Consider the following 10,906-nt stretch of genomic DNA (forward strand, 5'->3'; position numbering starts at 1 on the left):
GGGTTGGGTTTTCTTCTCCTCCTCCTCACATTTTCTTAATTTATTGTCACAAATTTTTTTGTTTTAATTTTTTACAATGCTGTATTTACAAGTCTGTTAAAGTGGTAAAGGTAAAGCTTTGTCTTTAAAATGAAACATCAGGGAATGAGAGTTACAATTTTGTATTTGTTTTCAGTAAAATATCTTCTGAAAAATACACATTGTCATAAATTTTCTTGACTACCACATCTGGCCTTTCCAAAGACACTGTTCTTATTGAGCCTTAAATCTGAATCTTGGAAATACCTCTAGGAAATACTTTTTCTAAGCAATGAATTTTGATTCTGTTAAGCTGTCTTTATTTGAAATATAAAATATTCTTAATTTTTCTGTGTGGGGTTTCTTCCATTTTCCAAATGAAAGAAACCCCATACAGAAAAGCTAAGAATACTTTCTATTTCTTCTTGTCTCTTGTGTAATTTTGATGTTAAATTCTGATTCTAAATTTGTTTTCTTTTAAATTTAGCAATGTTACCCTGCTTTTTCTTTCCTGTTTTACAGTTAAGAGTTTACCTTAACTATTTTGTGCCTACTGATGCAGTTGAGAGCTGCAGCTAATCAGCTATATTGGAGGTACCTGGGAAGTAAAACAGTAACTGTTGTACGTAGTCACTGGCTTTGAGGCTGCCCTGGTCCCTGCTTTTGTGCAAATTAGGAGGTAAATTTTTCTTCAAAAGTGCTTCAGAATCATAGGAAAACCCCTCCCAGATGTTATCCTTCTACAGTAAGAAAAAAAAAAAATTAGAATAAAGAACATAAAACTGAACCAGACAGTCTAATAGATGATGAATGTATATTTCCAGCATACAGACAGTGAGGTGTTGATACTTACACATCATCTAAAAGTGTTCTGTTTCACCAGGTTTGACAGTATTAATATTGCCAGTGAAGGCATGAAATTCCCTCACTAAAGTAATGTTTACTTTAATGGAAGGCAGTCTCCCATTTAAAAACGTTCACGTTCTGAAGGAATACAAGTATGTGTAACAGTTGATGTATGTGGGTTTGTTTCATTCTGAGATAGTCCGCTAAGGTTCTGCTCCTCCAAAGCCACGTTTCCAGGGATCCATCTTGTCCAGTCTTGAGCAACATCAAGTATGAAGAAAAGGTAAAAAAACCAAGAAATTAGTAATTTGTGACCAGTTCCATCACTTCTCAATACAGAAGATGCCTGTGTCTCTTAGAATTAAAAAAAAAAAAAAAAAAAAAACAAACAAAAAAAAAAAAAAACCCCAAAAACCACCAAGAGTTATATTTTGTTTTGGTGGTCATGATTTATCAGATAGATAGTGAAGAAGTGTTTGGTTGCTAAAAATGAGCTGCCTTGGTTTGGAAAAGACGGGTGTCTGCCAGGAAAAGCTAGAGCCTCCCTTAGAATGGAGAATGTAAACCCCCTTCCCTCCAACTTATTATAATTTTGCAAGTAAGAGCTTTTAGGCAAAGAATTGTGAATAGGAATAACTACTGTTTACTAGGAATGTTAAAAATACGAATGTAGTAAAGCAAACAAATACACAATCCAAAAAATTCTAGAAACAGTGACAGTCAGAATACAACCTGACACCTTGTTGGTCAGAGTGTTGGAAGCAGTCCAAATAAATCCTCCTGGAGTAACAGATGTGGTTCTCTTGGAGTAGAGATGATCCTGTAGAAGGCTCCAGTGGTGGTGAGATGGATGCAGTCTTTCCTCTGGGAATCCAGTGGAAAACAGGCTGCTTTAGTGTTCTGAATTCACCTTTTATCCAGGTAGGAATGCTTGGCTCCTCCCACTGGGTGGAGCATCTCACAAAGGAATGATGTAATGTTATCAGTCACATGGTGAGCATTAATGGCCCATTAACAGCAGATACTGCCCTGGAGGGAGGATGGGTCTTGGAAGAGATAAAGAACACTGTCCCGCCTGGTTTTAACAGCTGGACCATTAAGAGAAGGCCCCCACCCCCTCCCCTCCAGAGTTACAAGATAAAGAGATATACCTCTTCAACTGATTTCAACAGATTGGGAATAGAATACATGCTTTTGGTTATATATTGCAAGCCAAGAAGTGAGCATTCTCAGTTCTACTTCTGAGATGAACCTGAGTATTGCAGGTAGCTTGAAGAAGAATGAGGCAAGCCCTCAAGTAGCCATGCTGTGCTGATTTAACTTTTCTAGGGTTTATTTTAATTCTTAACCACAGCTTATGACTGTTGCTTAAAAAAAATAAAGTTTTAAGAAACACTTGGCAAGAAATTCTTCTCAGGGTGACATTAAGTAGAATATTGACTGGGAATTCAAAATGGATTTTATTATTTTCAGTTATTTTGATCTAGGGAACAGAACTAACTCCCTTATATAAAAGACTCTCTTGAAAGTTTTTCTACCGTTACTACTTGGCATGGAAGTTGAACATCAGGATGTATACTCTCTAAATCAAATACAAATGTACAATATACAGTCTTTCCTTCCAACTGAGGTTTTAGGCACTAGGCCAACAAGTACATAAAATTTTTTCACTATGAAGAAAATAAAAGAATATTCTTAACATACCTTCTCAAATATCAAGCTATGCTGAAATTACTTGAAGGAAAATACAGGCTGTAGCCATCACCTATTTACTCACAACTGTAACACTGGATAAAGAGTTACTTAATCAGTGATAGATTTATCACATTATGATTTAAAAGTCCATTTAAGTGGTAAAAGCTGGGGAAACAAAAAGAGCTGTAAGTGATTAGAAGCTTTTATGCCTCTATATTTCTTGACTGGAAATGGGGAAAGAGTACAAGTGCGAGAACGAAGATGTCAGAAGACTGCTATAAGGAAACAAGTGTTTCCAGGTGTCTTGCTTCCGATATCAAAGAACAGAAACATCTTGCAGTTTATTTTTGAAACATAAAAGCTTCAAAGATTTAGAATGACTTGTATTTCTTAATTGGAATTAACAAGATTATCATAGTCAAAAGATAATGATATACTCTTGGCTTGCCACTTAAAAACAGAGCATGAAATTTGATCATCTCCTAAAACTAATCAAATAACTTAAAACTGAACTACAACTTGACTGTTTAGACAATGGAAATTCAATGATCATTTAAAAACTATGTCTATTGGCTTTTTAACTTTGCTTTTAAACAGTTTACATATTTTTTCCAGCTTACTCTTTACCTGATTGGCCTTGGTCTTGCAAAATCCTCATGTGGCATAAAGGAATGTGGATGCTGTCTTGCAGCATGTACATCCTTTTAACTTTTTATCTGATTTACAGAACTAAGAAAAAAAAAAAAAAAAGAACTATTATTTATTCTGTGTTATTTTCTATCACCTTAGCTCTTTTGAGACTTATCTTGCTTTCAGGAATGACAAAAAATCTCAAGACACTTGGTAAAATCAGAGGTAACAAGCAGCACCCAGTCCATTCCTATTTCTATACCACTGAATTTTTGTCTTTGAAAAACATCCTGCTGTGTAAGCTGTGTAATTCAGAGACAATAAGGGTCACTCAAAAATAAGGTAGATTTAGTACACTTTCTGTTTTAGGATGATTGATTCCTGCTAATGGGAACCAGCTAGTAAATGAATGTGCTCTGTTCCACAAAAAAACTATTGAAGGAGTGGGGGAAAAAAGCTAACTTTTTCACATCTGAAAACTGGCACTTTAAAGATTCTGCCAAGACACTCTATGACATTTTGAGGCACTTTAAAAAGAGCAATTAAAATTCTTTGAAATCTCCCTGCCAGCTGCCAAGTCTAGTATTGATCTCAAGGTTGCATTGGCTCATGAACATCCAAGTACAAGGAACTTGTACTCCTCATCCATCCTGATGGATGATTCATCCATCAGGAGGCCGGAGACATTGCACTAGGAGACCAAAGACAGAAAAGTATCTTTGTCTTTGGAAGGTGAACTACCATTATCCTATAATAGAAACAAGATGCTTAGAAAATGCAGAAATCTGGTGTATCTTCTTAAAGCAAACCCTGACTTTTGAAAGGATTGGTAAAACACTGGAAGTGCTATTGAATCATTCAAAGTTTTTAAAAAATCTTTCTCTGCATTTCTCTTTGAAAAAGAGAACTAGTTAGTCAAGGTGGGTGAAGTCTGAAATAATGTCTAGCAGCTGCATCTCATATAACCCTATGTAATTGTCTGAGAAACTGTGGAGGTTTTGTTTACTAATCTTAAACAGTTACTAAGCTGTAGAAAAAGCTTGTGCTAGTATTTTTCATCTTGTGAACACTTCTGAACCAAGTCTAAAAGATGTGTCTTTGATATAAAGAATTAGCACATATCAAATAAACATGAGATCAGTAGAAAGCATCAATCACCTTACAGCAAAGGGGGCTTTTTTTTGCTTTAAATGCACTTAAAGCAAGTTAGTCTTTCTCAGAATACCTATGAATTTACTATACAAACAGTTTAAGAGCATCCTACCCTGAAACAAACAGAACCTTTTCCCTTCCATAAATTGAGATTTATGCTGTCTACACTTGACCTTCCCATTGACCAGAGATTGAATTTCCTTACTAAGTATGTCTGGAGTGAAAATAAAACTATTTCTTTCCCCCCATCATGGAACTTTCTATGCTATGGCATACCACCAAGATTGATTGGGTAATCAATCTTTATGAAGTCCTTTTAAAAGCCTGCTCTTCCAGCAAACATGACTCATCTTCCAAGCTGATACTTCCTTATAATCTTGCTTGGTTATGTTGGCTGGATCTCAAAAGCAGGATGTTTGATAAGATATGTCTTTAAGATACTGTTAGGGGACCACATGACACAAATACCTGATAATAAATACCAGTAACAAAATTTTTTGCTTAGTGCAGGGAGGGAAGGGTTGTACTTGGTTATTTGGTGAGATTCTTTCCTAAGTTTGGTTTGGTTGGTTGGTTGGTTTGTTGGTTTGTTTTTAAACTGCCTGGAAAAACCAAGTTGGTGTTTCTGAGCGGTTTTGAAAGTTTTTCCCACCATTTTTTGACATTCATATGGAGAGAGAGCAGCAAGCTTGAGCCCAAAGATTTGAAATCATGCTTTTACCTGTGAACACTTGTACTCAGAGCAAATTTGTCAGCATTGCTGGGTTCAAAATTTTACAGCTAACAGATATAACATAATACTTTTAAACCCTTTCACACGATTACTCCATTGCTCGTCTTCTGGAAAACTGTAAGACCGTGAAAAGCTTTCAAATTTAGAAAGGATACTGTTTTGATTTTTTAAAGGAAAGTGTTATTGTTAGAATACAGTAAAGAGGACAACACACAACAAAGTAAAAATATTTTTGTGTTAAATCTGTATTGTAGTACCCTGTGTTTCTCTTCAACGTTGTTGGAAACTGTTTATCTTCAATGCATGTTATATCCCTAAAGAATGAAAAACAGTTTACTTTTTCTCAGATGATGTTATGTGAGGATTTTTCAGAAATATTTAAATTGTAAAAGTGTGGCTGTGCCCCTCCACGCCGGGCAGGCGTGTGCCACTGGCTGGCTCAGATCTGCACAGCGGCCAAAGCGTTTCAGTCCCTGGGCACAAGTTTGCAATATTTTCCTGAGGGACTCTGCTTCCCACCGGCGGCTGGCCCAAATTGCTTAGTGACGGCGGCAGTGGATAAAAGGTCGGCTCTCAGCTAAGCTGGTTTAAAGATGGTTTATTCAGGTCTGAGCAGCGGGAGCTATGCCACTCATCCACCTGCTCAGCCAGAGAGCATGTTTGAATTTCCCTCCCTGAACTTATAAGCGGGGGAGTATTCAGAGGTGGAAATAACAGGTTAGCGAATCAGAGAATTCGGGGGGATAACAGGGGGTGTCCACTTCTAGACCTTGGACCACTCACCAAGGGGAAAAAGGCTCAACGCCCCTCTGGGAATTTCCCCAGGGAGGAGTCCCGAGGTGACGGACAGGATGCCCCAGAGTGGGGGGGAGAGGGGATTAACAAGGATAGGTGGGGGGGTGGGATGATTGACATTAAACACCTCACTATACAGAAAACTCAAAGGGGTGGGACCGTTACAGAACTGGGGGCACAGTGGAATGAACCATAACATAAAACTTCTTTAAAAACTTATAAAATTACTTAAGAACTTGATAAAACAATTCTTGCACTGCCACATAAAAGCATTAAAACAATGCATGAAATACTGAATTAAAAATAGGTTTGAGAATTAGAAATTCTAACTTTAACAATTTATTGTTGGTAATATGGCTATTGCTACTAGTTTCATTTTAAAGAAATAAAATCTCTTTGGGGCTCTAAAAATACTATTTTATTTGCATTCCAAGTAAATTTCCAAGAATCAACACTACAGAAAGAGAGCAATAAGTGCTATCTGCAAGATAAGTTCAAGAAAATCACTTGGTTAATTCTTTGTTCAAGCTTCACTATCAGAAGTGTTCCCATTATCTTACTGGATGAATTTCTAAATAACAGCATGTATCTTATCAGGCAAATCAGAATTAAGAAATACAGAAATACAGCATAAAGATATATATGTAATAAAGTGATAGTGCTGCCTTTTTTGGGGGGAAAAAAAAGACAAAAAAAATCACAAAAAAAATCACAAAAAAATCACAAAAAAAAAAAAAAAAAAAAAAAAAAAAAGGAGAGAGAGAGAGAGAGAGAGAGAGAGCCTCTCTATGGGAGTCTGGTTTTCCAGATTGCTTATTCTGTTTGAAGACAAACTGCTACAATTATATTAAAGTCGTGCATGAATACAAAAAGTTATTTTAACAGTAGTTCATATTTATTTTCCCCCCTATTCATTTTCTGAGACCCACTTTTTTCTAAAAGGCAGACTTTTCCATTGACTATGAGAGAACGTTCATATTATGTATATATTTTACAATCCAATTATTCAGGCAAAGTTATTAACTGCCCATTTGATATCACAAGTGATCAAATCAGGGAGAATTTCTTCACCTTTTGTTCATCTCTGAGAATTTTAATTGCTCAGACAATTTCTTTCTCTCAGAAATACAGTGCCCTTTGTTCCTGACAACTGGCTATTACAGTTTGCACAGTCAAGTTATCCTAAAAATATTTTGATGAGGGGGGAGGAGAAGAGTAATTAAAATGCTCCTTGGTTTTTGCACAGAGAAACTATGTTTGGAACAGTGACATAACTCTTAGGACAAATATGGCTTTCCTTGTGCCACTCCACCTCCTAGTTGTCTGAATCAATGTAAATATTTGCTTCAGTCCATGCAGCTACCCAGAGTCACTGCTGGGTCACTTTATTTCTGGTATTCAACATGCTGATGCCAGCATAGAGATTTTCAGAATGAATCATAGGGCTATATGGGAAGCTACCCGCTTGTTTAATCTTCACATAAAACTGATTGCTGTTCAGCACACCATAGTCAGAAAAGGTAGAGCTGAGAAAGGCTTTCAGACAGCAATTATGTGGGGGTGTGGTGTGGGGGTTTTTGTTTGTTTGTTTGTTTGCCTGCTTGTGTGTTTTGGTGTTTGTTTGTTTGTTTAATTATGTAAACCTCGGGTTTTCAGTCTTATAATTCCATTTGTCTTACAGTAGCTTAAATTACTCTGGCCACTTATGGAAGTTGAAGGGTGAGTTTCAGTTTGTAAGAGGAAGACTGATTTATTGATGACCCTTTACACTGAAACACATATAAAAGAGAAAGATACTTTCAAAAATGTTATGAAAACATTACCATTACACTTTTTGCTCGAAAATGAATTAAAATTTAGAATATTCCCCTGGATTTGCTGATGGGATTTTTTTTTTTTTTTTCATTCTTTTTATCTCAGAGAAAGGATATAAGCTATCCAAGGAGTGCATTTTCTTGGTGAAGTGAAGCACACAAGGAGGGAGTGACTGAATTTGGATGGAGTATTTGAATAAATAAACTATGCCACTGAGTATGCCTTAACAAAGGTCCTGGAAGACAATTACAACCTAATTGGTTTCCAGAGGTGAATCTTACTAACAGGGAATTTGAAACAGTGTTTGTGGAGACTTCCTTATGGGCAAATTTTTGGTGGCTGTGAGTGTTAGGCGTTCATTTGGGGAGTGGGATTTGGTTGGGTGGGTGGTTCTTTTCTACCCTGTACAATGGTAAGGTAAAAAACTTGTACTAAGCTATGGTTTAGGAAATCAAATACCTTTCCTTTTTCTGTCTGTGCTTTCAAGTGTTTGGCAATTAGAACTACAAAGACATTCACTGGATAATGCTAACACCATGCCTGGAGCTGGACTTTTCTGTTAAACTGCTGGCATTTCTGTACCTTTAAATAAGCATCCATGAAATATTTTAGTATGCGTTTAAATTTCCATGGTAGAAAATCAACTTGAAACAGTTTACTAAGGATATCAAACCAAGGTTTCCTTACATTTCCATAATGTAATAAATCCGGGATACAGTAAATTATAGGGCAGGTTCCCTTATCTTTTTCATTTGGGCCAGCAAAATTCTGGCAAGGCTTTTAAAGCTTTGTTTTTATTTCTTAAATATGTTGGAATTATTTAGAAAGACAAATTTACTTTTTTTTTTTTTTTTTTTTTTTTCCAATGAGCTAAAAAATGGTATAGGACTTTACAAGGCAACATCCGCGATTTCAGATCCTTTACCATGGCAATTAGGGCAAGTAAAAGAAATAAGTTTGGTTTCCGCCACATTTCTAAGTGGATGAAAATCTTGACATTATGACATGAATATTTAAAGCCTGAATAGCCAGTTTTGCCATGACATCAGGCTGACAAACCACTGACAAAGTAAACACAACATATTGACATGTTTTAAGACTATGTGGCAGATGACCTAGCCTGGGAAATGCTTTCGGTAAGGCATCCTGGGAGTGGCTGATCTGTGCTGCAAATCCCAAACTGAGTTTTACGCTTCTATACTGATGAATATTATTTAGTAGGACCTGGGGTGGTATCTGGAATATACAGTACACGGAAGACTGTGCCATTGGAGACTGTCATGAACAATATACAATTCATTAAATTTATTAATGCTCTGTTTCCCCTTCAGGAAAAACATTTCACCACTGTGTGATAATAAAGGGTTTCAGTCAGACAATTTTGACAAGCTTGACATGTTATTGAACAGAAGCCAGATAAAAACCCACAGCTTGTTTTGCTGGGTTTTCTCACAACCAGGCCTGGAAAAGGAACACACATTTCCATCAGCACCAGGTTATTTTATGTGAAACTTTAAGTAGGCGTTTGTATGATATTAAAGAGGGCTGTTTAGTGAAAAAGATTAGGAGCTGGAGAGAAAGGAGAGAAAGGATTATAGCACAGCCAGTGTCAAAAGATGCTGCATCATGTAGGCTCCAGATGCTGATTAGGAACAAAAATCACAAAGCAGGATCAAGACAAGAACAGGCAAAACAATCACATCTCCTCTGTCCACTCTATCTCCATTGTGGATCTCATGGATATATATGTACATTCACAAGACATCATTCCTTTTCACAGGCTTTTTCTAGACATATAGAGGATAATTTCAGGAACCACTTAAAATGCTATATCTTGCATGTCTCTTCTATCTCTTGTCCCAGGCTACTTTCCTTTTTCTCCTTGGAAAGAGCCTGGGAAAAAAAGCTTAATCTCTACCTTTTATCACTTGGACAAGGAATCCTGCCAGAGGAAGAACTGGCCACAACTCAACCCACCTTGCCCTCTTAGAACTGCACTCCAGGCTTTACTAGCTGCTGATTTGTATTGACCAGTACCGTAAACAGAACTTTATTAGCTAAAAAGTGGTGAAGGACAAAGTTTAAGGGTTTATAATTCCTTAATTCAACAACAGTCTGTATTCTGCTTTTGTTTCAGTAGCTTGTGTACCAGAGGGGCTTTATTGTGTCAAAACATCAAAATAGCAGATCAGAAAGTCTAGCCTTTCCCACAAAGAAATTAAAAAATAAATTCAAAAACAAACATAAAAGATTTCCCTATGTTTTTTATATGGAGCAATAAGGTACAAAGATTTGTCACTTTTCCTTGATAGTGAGGGAAGTTCAAAGCACAGTTTGGAATAAAGCCCAGAGTACCTACCTAAGTCACATAACTTTATCAAGGTGTTCCTTTTTATTTTGACAAAATATTGTTCTCTGCTATATGTATCTCATCTTCAAACATGGCTGATGGCTTTCAGCCTGTAAGGAAAAAAATTATACTGTATGCATATAGTATAAAATTATACTGTATATATGTTTTTTCTATGAATTTTATGCTTTATATGTAGAATTATTGGAAATTAGGAGGATTTTTATTCTGTGTACATGTACATTAGTAATATTAAGCATTTACTCTTTATGTTTTAAATTGTTTAAAATTATTTTAAATTGCTGATTCTTTTTTTCTTTTTTTTTTTTTTTCCCCCCGTTTCTAATTTTCATAGCCCTAAAGCATGGACACTGTTTTCTCTTTCATTGAATTTAGATAAGACTAATAGTGTCATCTTTCCCTTTAGCTTAATTTTCCTTTCAACCAAGAACAGACATTTTTCACAGTGATAGGAAACTTCCTTTCAAACTTTTGGAACAATGCTGTTGAGATATTTTTGTATTTTTGAAAAAAAACAAAAAAACACATGAATAATATTTTGCAAATCTTGCAAATCAATCAGCACTTTAATTTCGTTTTTGAAGTGCTTCCCAGGAGGAGCATTTGCTACAGTAATAAGCTCAGTCATTAAGATGCAAATACAAGAAAATCTAGTCAGGAAAACAACTGGCTTTTTTGAGACACTTGGCAAATTTGGAAGAGCTTACTCTATGCTGCAGCATAATCATCTTAAACAACAGGGCAAAGGTCTATTTTATCTGTTTTACCTACTTGCCCCTAGCTATCCTGGCAGTTCAGTGGGATAGAAAAATTCATGGGAAAGTTCTGACAGACTTTCTAAGCAAATATTA

The sequence above is a fragment of the Hirundo rustica genome, chromosome Z, assembly GCF_015227805.2.
Source record: "Hirundo rustica isolate bHirRus1 chromosome Z, bHirRus1.pri.v3, whole genome shotgun sequence".
Lineage (NCBI taxonomy): Eukaryota > Metazoa > Chordata > Aves > Passeriformes > Hirundinidae > Hirundo > Hirundo rustica.